This window comes from Neopsephotus bourkii, unplaced genomic scaffold (assembly GCF_033783945.1).
Source record: "Neopsephotus bourkii isolate Nb327-2 ecotype Australia unplaced genomic scaffold, CSIRO-AGI_Nbou_v1 NB_622, whole genome shotgun sequence".
Taxonomy (NCBI): Eukaryota; Metazoa; Chordata; class Aves; order Psittaciformes; family Psittacidae; genus Neopsephotus; species Neopsephotus bourkii.
Genome location: NW_026901122.1, coordinates 20,644 through 34,621, shown reverse-complemented (window position 1 = coordinate 34,621; position 13,978 = coordinate 20,644). Strand labels below are relative to the sequence as shown.

Below are 13,978 nucleotides of genomic sequence, written 5' to 3'. Positions count from 1 at the left end.
AACCAAACTGGAAGATGCATTCCGTAAGTGCACAAAGTATGTTTCAGCTGCTAATGGCATGCAAGAGCCTCAACTCAGTGAGTGGGCTGCACCCCGTTAAGACTTTCAGTATACAGCAAGCAAACAGGTAGCAGCAGAAAGCTGTCAGTATGCAGTTTATGCCACACCTTGGAGTGCTTTTTATTCACATAAAAGGCCAGGTATCACCTGTTTCACAGTAGCTCTTTACAGCCAGCCTTTACAGTCAGTTCTTGACATCTTGTTCCTTCCTCATTCCTGCAAATGGTGATATTTTCCATGTCTTCTTTATCTCAGAATTGTCAACAGGGTGCCACATGGGAAACTATGGGGAATACAGGAAAGTACACTATTTATAAAAATGTGGACAGAGAGCTCGTGGTACCAGGAGGATACCAAACTGATGGCTTGCCAGTGATTGTCCCATCAGCCTTTGGTGAGAGGACCAGACAGGGTAAAATATCATTTAAAAAGATGAAAGAATTCTATGTGGAAAAGTTACAAACTTGTCTTCATGAGAACCCAGGACTTTCAGAGCAGCATGGCAGTGCTACTTACATAAGAGACAGCCTAAGCAACGAAGAGACAGGCGCACTACTGAGCCTCCTGCACAAGGCATTGTGGCCATCTATTGCCATCCTCAAAGTCAACCATGTAGACTGCACTGGTAGCTGTCAGGCTTAATAAAGGACTCTCAGTTTCTCAACTATCTGGTACAGATTAATAGAGAACCCTGGTACTGAATGAATGGAAAGGACATGTGACCAGCAGGTTGAGGGAGGTGATTCTCCCTTTTTACTCTGCTTTGGTGAGACCCCACCTGGAGTGACACACCCAGCTCTGGAGTCCTCAGCACAGGAAAAACACAGACCTGTTGAAGAGTGTCCAAAGAAGAGCCACAAAGATGATGAGGGTTGGAACACCTATCCTATGAAGAAAGGCTGAGAGAGTTGGGGTTGTTCAGCTTGGAGAAGGTTCCAGAGAGAAGTTATTGTAGCCTTTCAATACTTAGAATTGAGTTTATAAGAAAGAGAGGAAGAGACTTCTTAGCAGGTGCTGTTGCAACAGAACAAGAGGTGATGGTTTTAAACTAAAGGAGGGTAGATTCAGACTGGATATAAAGAAGAATTTTTTTACAACAATGACATCTAAAGGTCACTTTCAACCCAAACTATTCCATGATTCTATGACCTTGTATTTATAGGTAGAGATGCTGGCATAGACTAAAATATTTTGCAAATATACTGACTCAAGGGAAGAATATAGATACTTATACATGTATATTTCAAATTTCTACCAAGGCCTGATTTAGGTTTGCTTTTTTTTTTCCACACAGACACAAAATCCCATGATGAGAACACAAACCAACAGCCCAGTGTTTTTATCCTACAACTTTATGACATTTGTATCTTACCCTATTCATTCTGCCAAGCAAATAAGTGTGCCAGTGACAACCGACACTACAGAAAAGACAGTGGAGTATCAAGAAGTAAAAATAAATTAAGATCAACACTTTCCCTAGCAATGTCACTAAAGCTTTACCATGGAATCAAGTCATATTGCTCTGGCAACAATTTTCTGGTAAAACTACCTGGTGTCCAACACTCTTTTTATCCTCTACATTGTTCATATGAAATTTAAAATTATAAGAAAACACAAATTCTCAAACGTTTCAACGTTACCAGCTAACTGTAACTACCTGAATTTGCTGGACAGAAAAAAAAAAGATGTTTATCAAAATATCTTTTACCTTTAAATGAACTGACTGCTTAAATACACTGCCATGTATTATTATTACAACAGATTGCTTACAGTTGTGCCTTAGTGCTTCTGATTGACAAGGCTACTATTGCAAATAAGTGTGATCTATTAAAACACAGACATCACTGAGGTTGAAGACTGCAGTAGAGCAGTTACTAGTTTAGCTTCTCAGGAAAATCAGGTTTCACAGTAGGAAGTAGTAAGACTTCAGCTACAGAAGTGCAGTGTTTTATTAATTCAAGATTGTTCTGTCACAGGCTTAGAGCCCATCAGTTAAGACTTTATTTTTATATAGTTACAGATTTTTCAGGATTTTTTTTTTTTTTTTTTTTTTTTTTGGTAAATGGTTATTATGGCTGTGATGGTTATATGGAGCCCTCAAAATCACAGTAAACTATAATCAATGTTTTGCAAACACTTCTGTGGTATTTAAGAGCAATTTAAATAACCTGTTCCTGTAGGGGCTGGCGTAGCAGAGTGCTCGTAGGGTACGTGAGGCTAATGTCAGGTACATACAGGTGTGCAAAAGGTGTTGAGACTGTTAAACCACGTGCTAGTAAAAGAACATGTGAGGATACAGAACAGCACACAGGAAGCAGTCATGAGGGAATTAAGTGGTTTACATACATTACAGGCAAGCATTACTAGCTATAACAGCAGCTGTGTAAAGCGCTGTGGAGACACTTTGCAAGTTAGTAAAGAGCTGCAGACGGGGGTACACGGTACAGAGACACTGTCATGGCCATTAGACCTCCAGGCATACATCCAGAAAACAACCTGCACCGCCACGTCACTCGTCCCCCAGAAACACATCTAGAATGGACACCAACTGCCACAAAGAGCGCAGCCGCTTTTCATAGCTGTGTGTCAGCACCGCACCTCTGCCCCGCTACCTGCACAGGGTCAAGGGGACTGAGGCCCGTTGGCGCGGCATAGCCAAGGGGACCCCAACAAGCCACCAGGCGCCCCAGTGCCTTGGCTCGGCCCCAGTGTGGCTTTGTGCCTCCTCACCGGAATATCGCAGGCGGACAGGGCCATCGCGGAGCCACACGGCTGCGTGCCCGGGTGCAGCCGTTCCTCCCGCCTTAAAATGGCGGCAGCCGGGTAGCTCCCCCACCGCCGGGGGCTCCTCGCTGCCATTTTCCGAGGGAAGGAGGCGTGGGTCGCCTGTGACAGGCGGCTGTGGGAGGGGGAGAAAAGCCGCCGCTGGGCCCCACTTCCTGCCCGTCCCACCTAGCGGCGGTCCCCTTGCCCGCGGGCAGGCGCTCTGAGAACCCTTCAGCGGCAAGCGCGCCGCAGCCCGACAAGCTGCTCTCCGCCCGCCGGAAGTGGCGTCAAGCGGCCGCGGGCCCGGCCCAGGCAGCACTGGCACGGCCACGCCCCTCGCCGTGGGCTCCGCGCCACCACCCGCCGCCGGTAGCCCCATCGCGCCTCGCTGCCACTGCTTCCGCGCTTCCGTCCGCGCTGGCCCCCCTCGTGCGGCGTGAGAGTCACCCGGGGCCCTGCCCGGCTAAGGGAGCCGCCCCCGGCCCTACGGCGTCGTCCGTTAGGGCAGGCCCCGCCTCTTCCGGGACTCTCTGGCTGGGCCACCGCCTCCTCCTCCCTCGCTCGCTCTCCCTTTTGTGAGTTATAGCAACCGTTGCCTTGTGAATCAAGCGCCATAGTCACCGTAGTCCTGGCGACTGTTACCCATCAACAACAACCGCACCTCTCCTGCTCCTCCTCCTCCTCCTGCTGCTGCTCCTCACCCCCTTCCTCATCGTCACCCACAACAACAACAACAACAGCCACCTCCAGCAGCAACGACAGCGGGAACACCACCACAGCCCGCCTCAGCCCAGGTGAATACGCTTGTCGGGCGCACGCCGGCCCTCCCTCCGCTCTCCCTTCCCCAGCCGCTGCCTCCCCAGTTTTCGCAGCATCCGGGCCGGGGTGCTCCCTTGGGCAGCGCCGTTGGCCTCGGCGCAGCGAGGGGTACGTGGGTCGCCCTCACGGCTCCCCCGGTTTTCCCTGCCGCCACCCCTCTCCGTCCCTCTTCCGTGTGCCTTTGGCCCCCCCCCCCCCCCCCCCCCCCCCCTCTGTCCCTGGGTGTACTTTGCGGTTGGGTGGGGAGAGCGTTCTTGAGAGGGGCCGTTGGGATGGGGGTGTCTGTTGGACTGGGAGGGGAGCTGGCCGCGGTGCGAAGTGAGCAGGAAGAGTGGCTTGGCGGTGATGGGGACGGAGGCACGCTTCTGGGACCTCCAGGACAATTGCATGGATGTGGTGGGTATGCATCTTACTTGGTCTCTCGTTTGCATGGATGGGGGAGCGTAGAAATTGGGGAACGATGCTCCGGCCACAGTCTAAGGTTACTTACTTGAAACCCGAAAAAACCCGTGGGGTGGGAGGAAAAGATGCAGCCAGACGCGGATCCTGTAGCACACCAAGAGGCAGGGGGTGTTTTTTCCTTTTTACTTACAGGGGCCTTGTTCTGATTTGACGCGACTAATTGTTGCAGATTTTTGTAAACTTACCGTGTCTTACAATGATACTCTTGTGCCATCGATCTTATCAATCACTTTTTTGTGCTTTATGTAGCCATGTATTTTTTTTATTTCATTCATAATTAATGTTGCTGCTTATTTTAGTGCAAGCTGTATTTTCTTTGTATTGTGAAGCGTTTTTCTGCTTATTCAGTACCACCCCCACCCCCCATACACAGACAGAGCAGGAAGGGTTTTTTCCTTTCTGCACTCCTTCTGCAGGGGATTATTTTTTAAATGATGCTTTCATACTGACAGTGCATGTGCAGATCTGGTTTATGCACAATGAATTATGTTCATGTGTAGAGAATTTATTTCATTTTCCTTAAACTCTTCACAAAAGGAAATTCAGGATATTGACTGAGTTTGTGTGCTGAGCAACACAAAGAAGGGAGAAAACAAGAAACAGTACTAAAAAAAGTCTTTGTGATTTCATAATTGCCACTGTATTTCATGAGTACCTTTGGGAAAGAGGGAAGAGACAACTTTTTACCTCTCAAGGAGCAGTAGTAGAAATTGCTATTAATGAGAATGGTTTATGTTGTTGTTTTTTTTTTAATCCAGAATGCTTGTTTTCTTCATCCTTTTTGTGTCTGCTTATTAAGATATCAGGATCTTCATCAGTGATATCAAATTATACTTTATATACTTTTTAAATTCTGTGAGATACAGTGAATTTTTGGCATCTGTTATGGCAACGAAATTCTCATATAAAATCTCCATATCCGTATTGCACTCTCCCCTTAGACTTGTAAAATCATGTGTGGCAAGCTGAGTGATAACTTATTTATTTCCTTATTGCTTTATTTAGTAAAATAGGAAAAAAGATGTTCTTGGTTTTACTGTAAACCTTACATTATAATTGTATATACACTTTTTCTGGGTTTATATCTGTAGAAGGTGGTATAAAATTCAGGGTTTCTCAGTGCAATTTCAGCAATAATGTATTTGTTTGTCTTGCATCTGAACTACAAATGATTGTGACATGGGCAATTTTTCCAAGCAGCTATCAAACAAAAAACATACTAAGCTGTTAGTGCACTGTTGATATGAATATTTCTTAGGCTAAGCCATATTGGATCTTGGGTTTTTTTTTTTTTTAATGTATATTTCATGGGCCAGCAAGAACTTTGAAAATGTATTATTTCAGTAATGACCAAAGGTTTCTACATCATCATCTTTTTGTGATTTCACTCAAAGATGAAACCACTGAGTACTGATTTTCTAGGTCTTGCTGTTAAATAAGCTCTAAAGACAGTAAGACTTTTCAGTGGGACTTAGAGTACTGTATCAGTTATATGGCACAGTTGAATCATAATGTATTTGTTATTTTATGGGGTAAATTATATGATTCGTTGGTTGTAAAATCTTTCCTGCCCATCTACTGTTGTTGAAAAGAGAGGATATTCTGCTCCATGCCTTTCTTGAGTAGCCCTCTTACAGCAGGACAGAGTACTGCTTGGGATGGAATCCTTCCTAGGCACTGAATCTCTTTGCAGAACATGTATCCAGACCTCTGGTAACAATGGAAAGTGCATGCGTAGGCTATTAGACAAACTCTGTGTTTTAACTTTGTAAGGAGACACGCATATGTTTCTTAATAAATCAGATTAAAAGTATATGATTTTGTCTAAAAACAAAGACTTTTTTAGTACTATTTAGATATATGTTCTTTAGAAAATGACTGCAATTTGGAAAATGATTATGCATTGTGATCACCTGCTTTAATGTTATGGACTTTACTGAGAAAGGTGTTGACTTTTTGCTCTCTCTAAAATATTGTAACGATCACGAGATCTGCATTATGCACTCTGATTTCCTAATGCTATCAGTTATCAAGTAGCTGATGCTTGTGATGGTAACCAGTATTTGAAAATGAGGTGGCTTCTGATTTATCTTTTTCCCCCCATCAGTTTTCATGGCTTAGACTTTGTAACTGTCTAATCGTGTTTTAACGTATCCTCATGAGCCTCAATAGATCATATGCTCTGTTCTGTTATTACTGAGCTAACCCTACATTGTGCTACTCTGGAGAAACCCTTTCAGTAATGTAATGTAGGTAAATGAAATGGAAATCAAAGATACAGTGCTGTTAAAGAGTTTTAAGTCAGAGTGCTTTATTTGATAATTAGGTTTGGCTTTGTTAGCACTATCCTGTTTCTTGTTCCCACTTGATAGGGTAGTTTGCTAATCACAAAATTGTCTAAATAATAAATTCTGTAATTTTTTTTTTCATTTACTAAACTTTACATTGAGAAGGAAGGCTGTTAGTATTTTCCTCTCTTCTTGCTTGCATTGTAAGCAAGTATCTAAAATGCAATAATCTTTTATCATTGCAGTTCTAGCTAGTGTTTCTAGCTTCACTTTGTCTTCTTATGAAAGGTTTCTTTCCCCCTTAAGGTTTTCTGAATTATTGTATTTTTACCTGCAGTAAAATGAATAGTTTTTTAACAATATAAGTTGTATGACTCTTGAAGTCCTTTTTAAAAATTATTTTCAGCTGAAACAACATGTTGTGAGTGCATCACAAATACAGAATAAAAAATAAGCTTTCAGTGGTACTGAAGTGTCCTTGTAGTTGGAGTTCCATTTCACAATCAAGCTCTTTGTTAAATGAATGTTATTACATACCAAAAGCAGTATGTTTTAAATTATGAATGAAACTACTTATTTTTTTACTAATAATGAGAGCTGAAAAATTAATGAGGCTTTTAAAATGAATAGGCTAATGCTTAAATCATGTTTTTCTGTTCACCACAGGTTTATTTACATATTTCTGGTAACGTTCCTTGTCAGTTGCAACAGGACTTCTCCTTTCTCACAATCTGCCAGTATTTTGGAAATTTAAGGAGCTGTGCATATACTGTTTGGCTAAATCTAGTTTGTTAGGGACAGATGGCTCTTTTAAACAGGTGTCACTTCCAGTTCTTGTGTGTTGTGTTGAGACTTCCAGAGGTTTACAAAAGAGCTGCTTAAAGCAGGTGGTGATCTCTGCTTTTGTGATTAGGAAAACGTACTTTTGTAGGAAATTACTTTCCCGGTGAGTAGGAGTGTTACAGTAGTTAACATGTCATATCAGAGTTTGAGGTGTTCCATATAGTATAATCATGTTATTTTTTGAATTCTGTTCTCATTGGACTTTTAAAGAGATGTGACTATTTGGGTGTGAAATTTAGCAGTTTGCAACTGTATGATATAGTCCTAATAACTTGCTTTCTTTCAAAACCAGGAGCAGATATATCACTTGATGTAACAATTTTTTTACTGAATTACTTTTTATTCTTAAATAATGTTTGACTTTATTTTTAATAAAAATGACCCATTAAGAACATAGGGTGAATTTCAAACTTCTTTTTTTTTCCCATATTAGCACACCTGCAGTTTTCCTTTTTTTAAAATGATTTTGTTATTTAATAGTTATAATTACCTCAGTTATAAAACATTTTAATAGAGACAATGAAATTGAAATTTGATTTCTAATAATTCTTAGGCATTTTTTGTTTCTAAGGGTTTCTTTTTCTTTTTTTTCTTGTTTTCTTCTTTATAATAATGACCGGTGTTTATTCATAGTTGTTTTCTTTCTAATAGATGCACCAGAGGGTGCTATACTATTTGAAATACAAAAAGGAAATAAAATCCTAAAAATGTTTCTTTCAAATACACTTATATATGTGATTTAAGTATATCTTACTTATTTTTTTCTACTTTTTTTCTGTTCATTGCAATATATCAAGCTTCCTATTTTGGCAGTATGCTAAAAAGCATGGGAGAAATTGTTCATAGCTGAGTATGTCTGTGTGTGTAGGTACATATATAAACACACACACTTAAAGCACAATCTCTGTTCATTGAAAGAGAACAAGTATTTATATGTAAATTATGGCTATATAGCATATAGCTGAAATAGTGTATGCTTACCGAAAATTATTGCTCGTCTGAAAAGTCAGATGAACTTGAGAAACAAATGCATTTTGGAATTACTTTTATTATATATTTTTTCATTTATAATCTGTATTTATATTTTATGTAACTTGCACATTTATAGCTGAATTATTTTTAAAACATGATTGCTGTTTATAGTTGTTTTCTTTCGTTTTTAGTTCATTGCTGGAATTCTTCCTGAGTGAAACTGAGGTTGAAGTTTACCTATTGACTTCCAAATTGCAAAAGACACATGAGCTCTAGTTGATTAGCATAGGTATCTTTCTCAATTGATCATCAGTTATGGGAAAGGGAAAAAAACCAACAACCCCACTAAAACCCTCACCCCCCCCCCAAAAAAAAAAAAGATAAACCAGCATTAAAGTAGTATCCTCTACATATTTGAGTACCACTGTGTTACATTGCAAAAATTTCTCTATGTGTATATGAACCTAACGGATTAGAATTTCACTTTTGTAACTTCCATAGCTTAATAATATCTATTGTTTTTCCATACACCATATGATTAATAAGTTACTGTTTCTTTTGTGCATATGGATAATGGTGTCTAGTGCAGTACAGTTTTCCGTTGCAAGCATCTGGAAAGGTGGAGGTTGTTTTTCCTGTTCCACCATGGTAAATTGCTTGTCTTTGGTTTCCTATCTTAAGATATAGTGGCCCAAAATCAAAAGGCAGTGGATGGACTATACTATCGGTTGTATAAAAAAAAAAAAAAAAGTAATAAAAAAAAAATCATGTGTTACAATTTTAATACATTTTAATGAGGCTTGGAAGTTTAAATTTTGGCAATTCAGACTTCCTCTGTAAATTTGTATCTTCTGACCTGTCTTGTTTAAATTCTTTAGTGGCATCTGTAACAATGCTATGGGAACACCAAAGATTGTGTATTAACTGCTAAATTTGAGTGATTTTTATTCATTCATTGATAAGAGGAAAAAAATACCTAGCATGATTTTTAAAGGTCGTTTCATCCACCCGTGGACCCAGTACCCTGAGTATGTATAAACTTCTTAGACTTTCTTGGAGGAGTTTCTTTAGTTCTTTCATTTTCATCTAATTGAAGTCTTATTTCAGATGCATGAACCATGTATTTAGATTTTGTTCAGGCTTTGGATGCTACCACTACAACTAATGACTCATAGCCGCGTTTATTGTGGATTTGCCCAGTAAATGGCTTCTTTCTTCTGTTTTATTACCTTGTGATAATTAATCTGTGTTTTCTCTTACATACTACCTCAGGGATGTTTTCTGAACACTTAAACTCACTGTAGTTAAATCATACAACCTTGTAAAGTAGAAAGAGAAATGGGCAAATCTATTAAAAGCTGCAGTATGTCACTTTTCAGGTGCCATTGAATCACTTTAGTCTGCTTTAGTCAAGGTGTTGTGTTTTCTTGTTTGATTACCTTTTTCTGTGTTGCTTACCTATACTTCCCTTATGAAGAACTGAAGTAATGGCATTCTGAGCCAGAAATACATACAATACAGTTGTTAAGGTTATATATAGCTATGTATTGTGCTTATGTGGAGCTAAAATTCAGAAATACATATTTAGCTCTGATAAGCTAGTTCATGTCTGCTGAATTTTTAGGTGATGCATTTTACATTGTTCCCAGAGTAACTTTGGTCTGATTTTCTCCTCCTCCTGCCCCACACCACCTCCACGCCCAATGTACCAAAATCCAAGGGGGGAAAGGGAGCACTGTTTGGTTATATAGCTCCCTTAATCTGACCATGGTATTGGATATTTGTAGGGTATCTGAAAGGTTTTCTTGCTAGTGTATTAGTTGGCCAGGATTGCCAATTTGAGCTAGTGTCTCTCAGTGTGATCTGTTGAAGATTATCCACAAAGCATTTGCAAAGACTGCTATTGGTCTGTGTAGCCTCATCTATACAAAATGAGATTCTATCACCTTTTTTTCTTTCTTATCTCTTGGTAGCATTCTGCGCTGTGAACAGCTGAGAGTGCATTTTGACAGTGGAAGTCTTACATGAGTTGAATTACAAAAAGTAACTAATATTTATTAGGGAGGACTAAGTCTACTCATTAAAGGTAGGTAAAAGCAAAAATAACAAATCAATTGTAATTCTCTTGCCATTGGAACAAGTGGTAGATGTCAGGATTTCTGTCTTCATGTTAAACGTCTGAAATGTGAAGATTCACCTTCTATTTAACTGCTGCAAAAAGCTTTCAGAATTCTCCATCTAAAGCCCCAACTACTTTTCTGCTCTCTCTCTCCCTCCTCATTTACCCTCCCTGAGTCTGTGCTGTATTCTTACTTCTTCGATATTCTGTATTTTACATGAGCAGGAGAGACAGTAGACATACAGGTTTAGTGAAGGCTGTTATTGTCCTACTCCACGTTCTTGTTGAGGAGTTCTTCCATTAGGAAGGGTATGTGGCTGTACATAAATGATTGTTAATCTGTAGTTTTAGTTAAGTTTTTACGTGCTATGTTTATTACGGTGATTTGATGTTAATGGCTTTGGGTCTCTTTGAGAATTTGTAAAGAAAATAAACTTGCCTTAAAACTACATGCTTTAATTAAAAACCTGTGCTTGCTTTTTAAAATCTTTTTTTTTAGGAAGAGAGTTGTTCTATAATCACCATTTTAAAACTAAATTTTCTCAAAATTTCTAATTAAAAAACTTAATGATCAGATCACACACAGTTTACAGTTAATTTATAGGAAGTTCATGTTTAGATATCTATAGGTCTACAGACTATTATACCCATTTATAAAATTAATATATGATTTATGAAAACTATTTAGATTACTTCTGCAGAAAGGTCTGCTTGGACGTGTTCCTGTGTAACCTGCTCTAGGTGGCCCTGCCTTGGCAGAAAGTTTGGACTAACTGATCTCGAGAGGTTCATTGCAGCCCTCACAGCTCTCTGAATCTGTGAAGTTCTGGCTGTATTCAAAGTTATGTTAGCCTTGGCTGGTGAGGAGCAGTTGAACTACCTGCATAGTAGCTGATTTACCAAATTAACTGTTAGCCATGAGGTGAAACTGATGTTCTAGTTTGTTGAACATTTGTAGCTAAGGTCATGTCAACATGTTGGTTTGCATTTAGTATTTAGTTCACTCTTATTTCATTCGGCCCACTCTGTGCTAAACCACTTCAGCTGAGTTGCAGTGTACTAGTCAGTAAACAACTCTTCCATATTTATTTTATTGTTTTATGTCAGATTTAGTAAATGGAAAAAGTAGAGTCCAGCAGATTTTGAACTCTGAAGAGTTGATTCTGTGTAATAATGGTAGCAATTCTGTGTAACTTCTAGGAAGACAGTTATCTGGAAAGCTCTTCTGTAAGCTATATCATCCTTATGGTTGTTTTAGGGATTAAAACATGCTTAGTTTTAGAATAGAGGTATGTATCACAGAAGTATGGATGCATTCCCTTATTCTGTGGAAATCCTCTTGGATTCTAGGTTTTGAAGTGAGGCAAGTGAGAATGAGCTAGCATGAAACTCTACGTGGTATTGTCTCTTTCCAGTTTTCCAGGTGCTTTCCAACTGAAGGTTGTCCTGAGTTGCTTTCTGAGTTTTTCTCCAGGCGTCTGAAACTCCTTTGTACTGTAAGGAGCATAATCCTGACATGGTATTTCAAGGAACAGTAGCTTGCAGATAAATTTGTAGAGGTTTTCGTGCACTGTGTGTATAATTATGTGGAGATACGAAAGGCTTAGGGCTTTCCAAACCTCAGGCTGAATCACAGAATTCAGGTTTTGTAACTGAAGTACACTTCACTAGTGAGCTTATGCCAAATTAAGGGCAAGGCTTATTTGCAATAGACTGAGAATTAGAACTGGTCATACAAAGCAGTAATATAATTTATCATGCAAGTAGTGATTCTGTTTTGTGGAACAGAGCTTCTTCTAGTATTTTAAAGGTTGTGTTTCTATGCCGGTTCAATTGCAGCTGTTTGGCGTGTGGTTTTCCATGCTGTTGTTTCAAGTCATCCAGATGGTCAGTAGTCAGAGCGTAACCTTATGAACTTATGTGGTCTGGGTTATTCAGGTTTCAATTACCATCTTATATCAGTAGTTGTTTGGGGAGGCAGATCTTACTAAGATTTAAATTTTGGATACTAAAATCACCAGCCATGATCCTGATATGATCCACTGAGTCAAGTTTTCCGTCTTTAATGGGGTTTGAAGGTGTTCAGTATCTTCCGTGCTTGTCTTTTCTATAGTATAGATTTTTTTTTGATTGACTTCTGAAGAAACTGACATTTCTTGACTTATGGGAAGAGCTAGACATAGTCTTCATATGGCCTTGAGTCATAAATTATGCATCACAAACATATTTCAGATAGCTGAGATGAAGGTGAGTTTCAGGCTTGCTTTGCATGTGGAAGACTGCCTTTTAAGGACTCCTACTGCTTGATTTGAGGATGACATACTGGCTTAAATGATTGGGACCTGGAACAACCCAGTGCTGTGAATCTCAGCAGCTTTTAGTGACTTGTGTCCTCAGCACAGTCATAAGCTTGGGATCCTCAGAAAGTTCTGTGTCAGCATAGCTGTGTTGTTGGTTACATGTTACGATTGAAGGATGGTTACTCCTCAGCTGAATTTCTTGAAAGCTCAACATCAACAGGCTGGCCATCTGTAGCCTACTGAGATAAGATTAAGCTGGAGCTAGCAGTTTTTTGTTTTGTGTGTTTTTTTTTTTCTTTTTTGTCTTTGTTTCTGTAGGATTTTTTTGTTGTTGTTGTTGTTTGGCTTGTTTTTTGTTTGTTTGGTTTGGTTTGTTTTTCTTTTTTACCTGTACTGAAAATACCTAATGTTTTTATTAAAGTATAAAATTTTCTTCTCACACCTTATAGCATTGGAAAAGGTATAATGTCCAAAGCAGAAAAACAGATGTATCTGAGAGGAGATTAGAAGTTAAGTTTTGGTCATCTATAACAAAGAAAAGAGTGTGTGTGGGAAGTTGTGACCAGACATGCTAATGTATGTAGTCCAAATCTGTTTTATAGGAAGGGCAACATAGCAGGATTTGGCCATTAAAAATGGCTTGAAGTTGTAATTGGATGTTAATAGTGGGTATAGACACATTGATTGATAATATGTAAAGTCCTCTAATAAAATTAGCTGTGTCATCTCCATAAACCAAGCTGCCTAGTCATAAGCATAACTGTTTTATAGCTGTGCTGCTGAACTCCCAGTGATCTGCTTTTATTGGCTAATACTTATATTCTGTTTTAAAAAATATATTTATTCTACATGAAGTACTTGTGTCTTTCATGTACTGATTCAAAAACTTTTTCCATACTCTAGATACAGCATTTAATTTACTAGTATGGAAATGGTTAAGTTTGCCATAAACCCGAAGGAACAGAAGATGCTTAGGGCATTCAGTGCCCATTCCTTTGGTGGTTGTTTTTTTTCTCAAAGAGCAAAAGATATGTGGCAGATAATTTCATAGGAATAAGAATCATCTAGTAGGGCATCACCTTTTAATCTAGGTGACTCAACCTTGTCAAATAGGGTTACATTATGGCAGTGGGTAAAACTGGTGGGTTTGCGCATCTCTGACTGTTACCATGCTGTTTATGTACAAAGTGTATTTTCTCAAATAGTCTGTTAATACAGAGTGTTAGAAAGTGCATCTTCTCTTACAACAAATGTATAGATTATCTGTTGTCATCATGGTTTTTTTTTTTGTGCTACTTGGTGAAATCTAGTACAAAAGCTGTCACTGAAGAAAGGATTCTCTTTTAGCT

At 39.3% G+C, this 13,978-nt stretch overlaps 1 long non-coding RNA gene across 1 annotated transcript; it reads left to right on the top strand.

The window, feature by feature from the left end:
- The first annotated feature begins 3,250 nt into the window (after positions 1 to 3,250).
- LOC133211622 (uncharacterized) lies at positions 3,251 to 13,368 on the top strand. The gene is made up of 3 exons (XR_009725244.1): positions 3,251 to 3,620; positions 10,184 to 10,296; positions 13,079 to 13,368. It is a non-coding gene; the product is annotated as an uncharacterized LOC133211622 (long non-coding RNA).
- Positions 13,369 to 13,978: the final 610 nt, after the last annotated feature.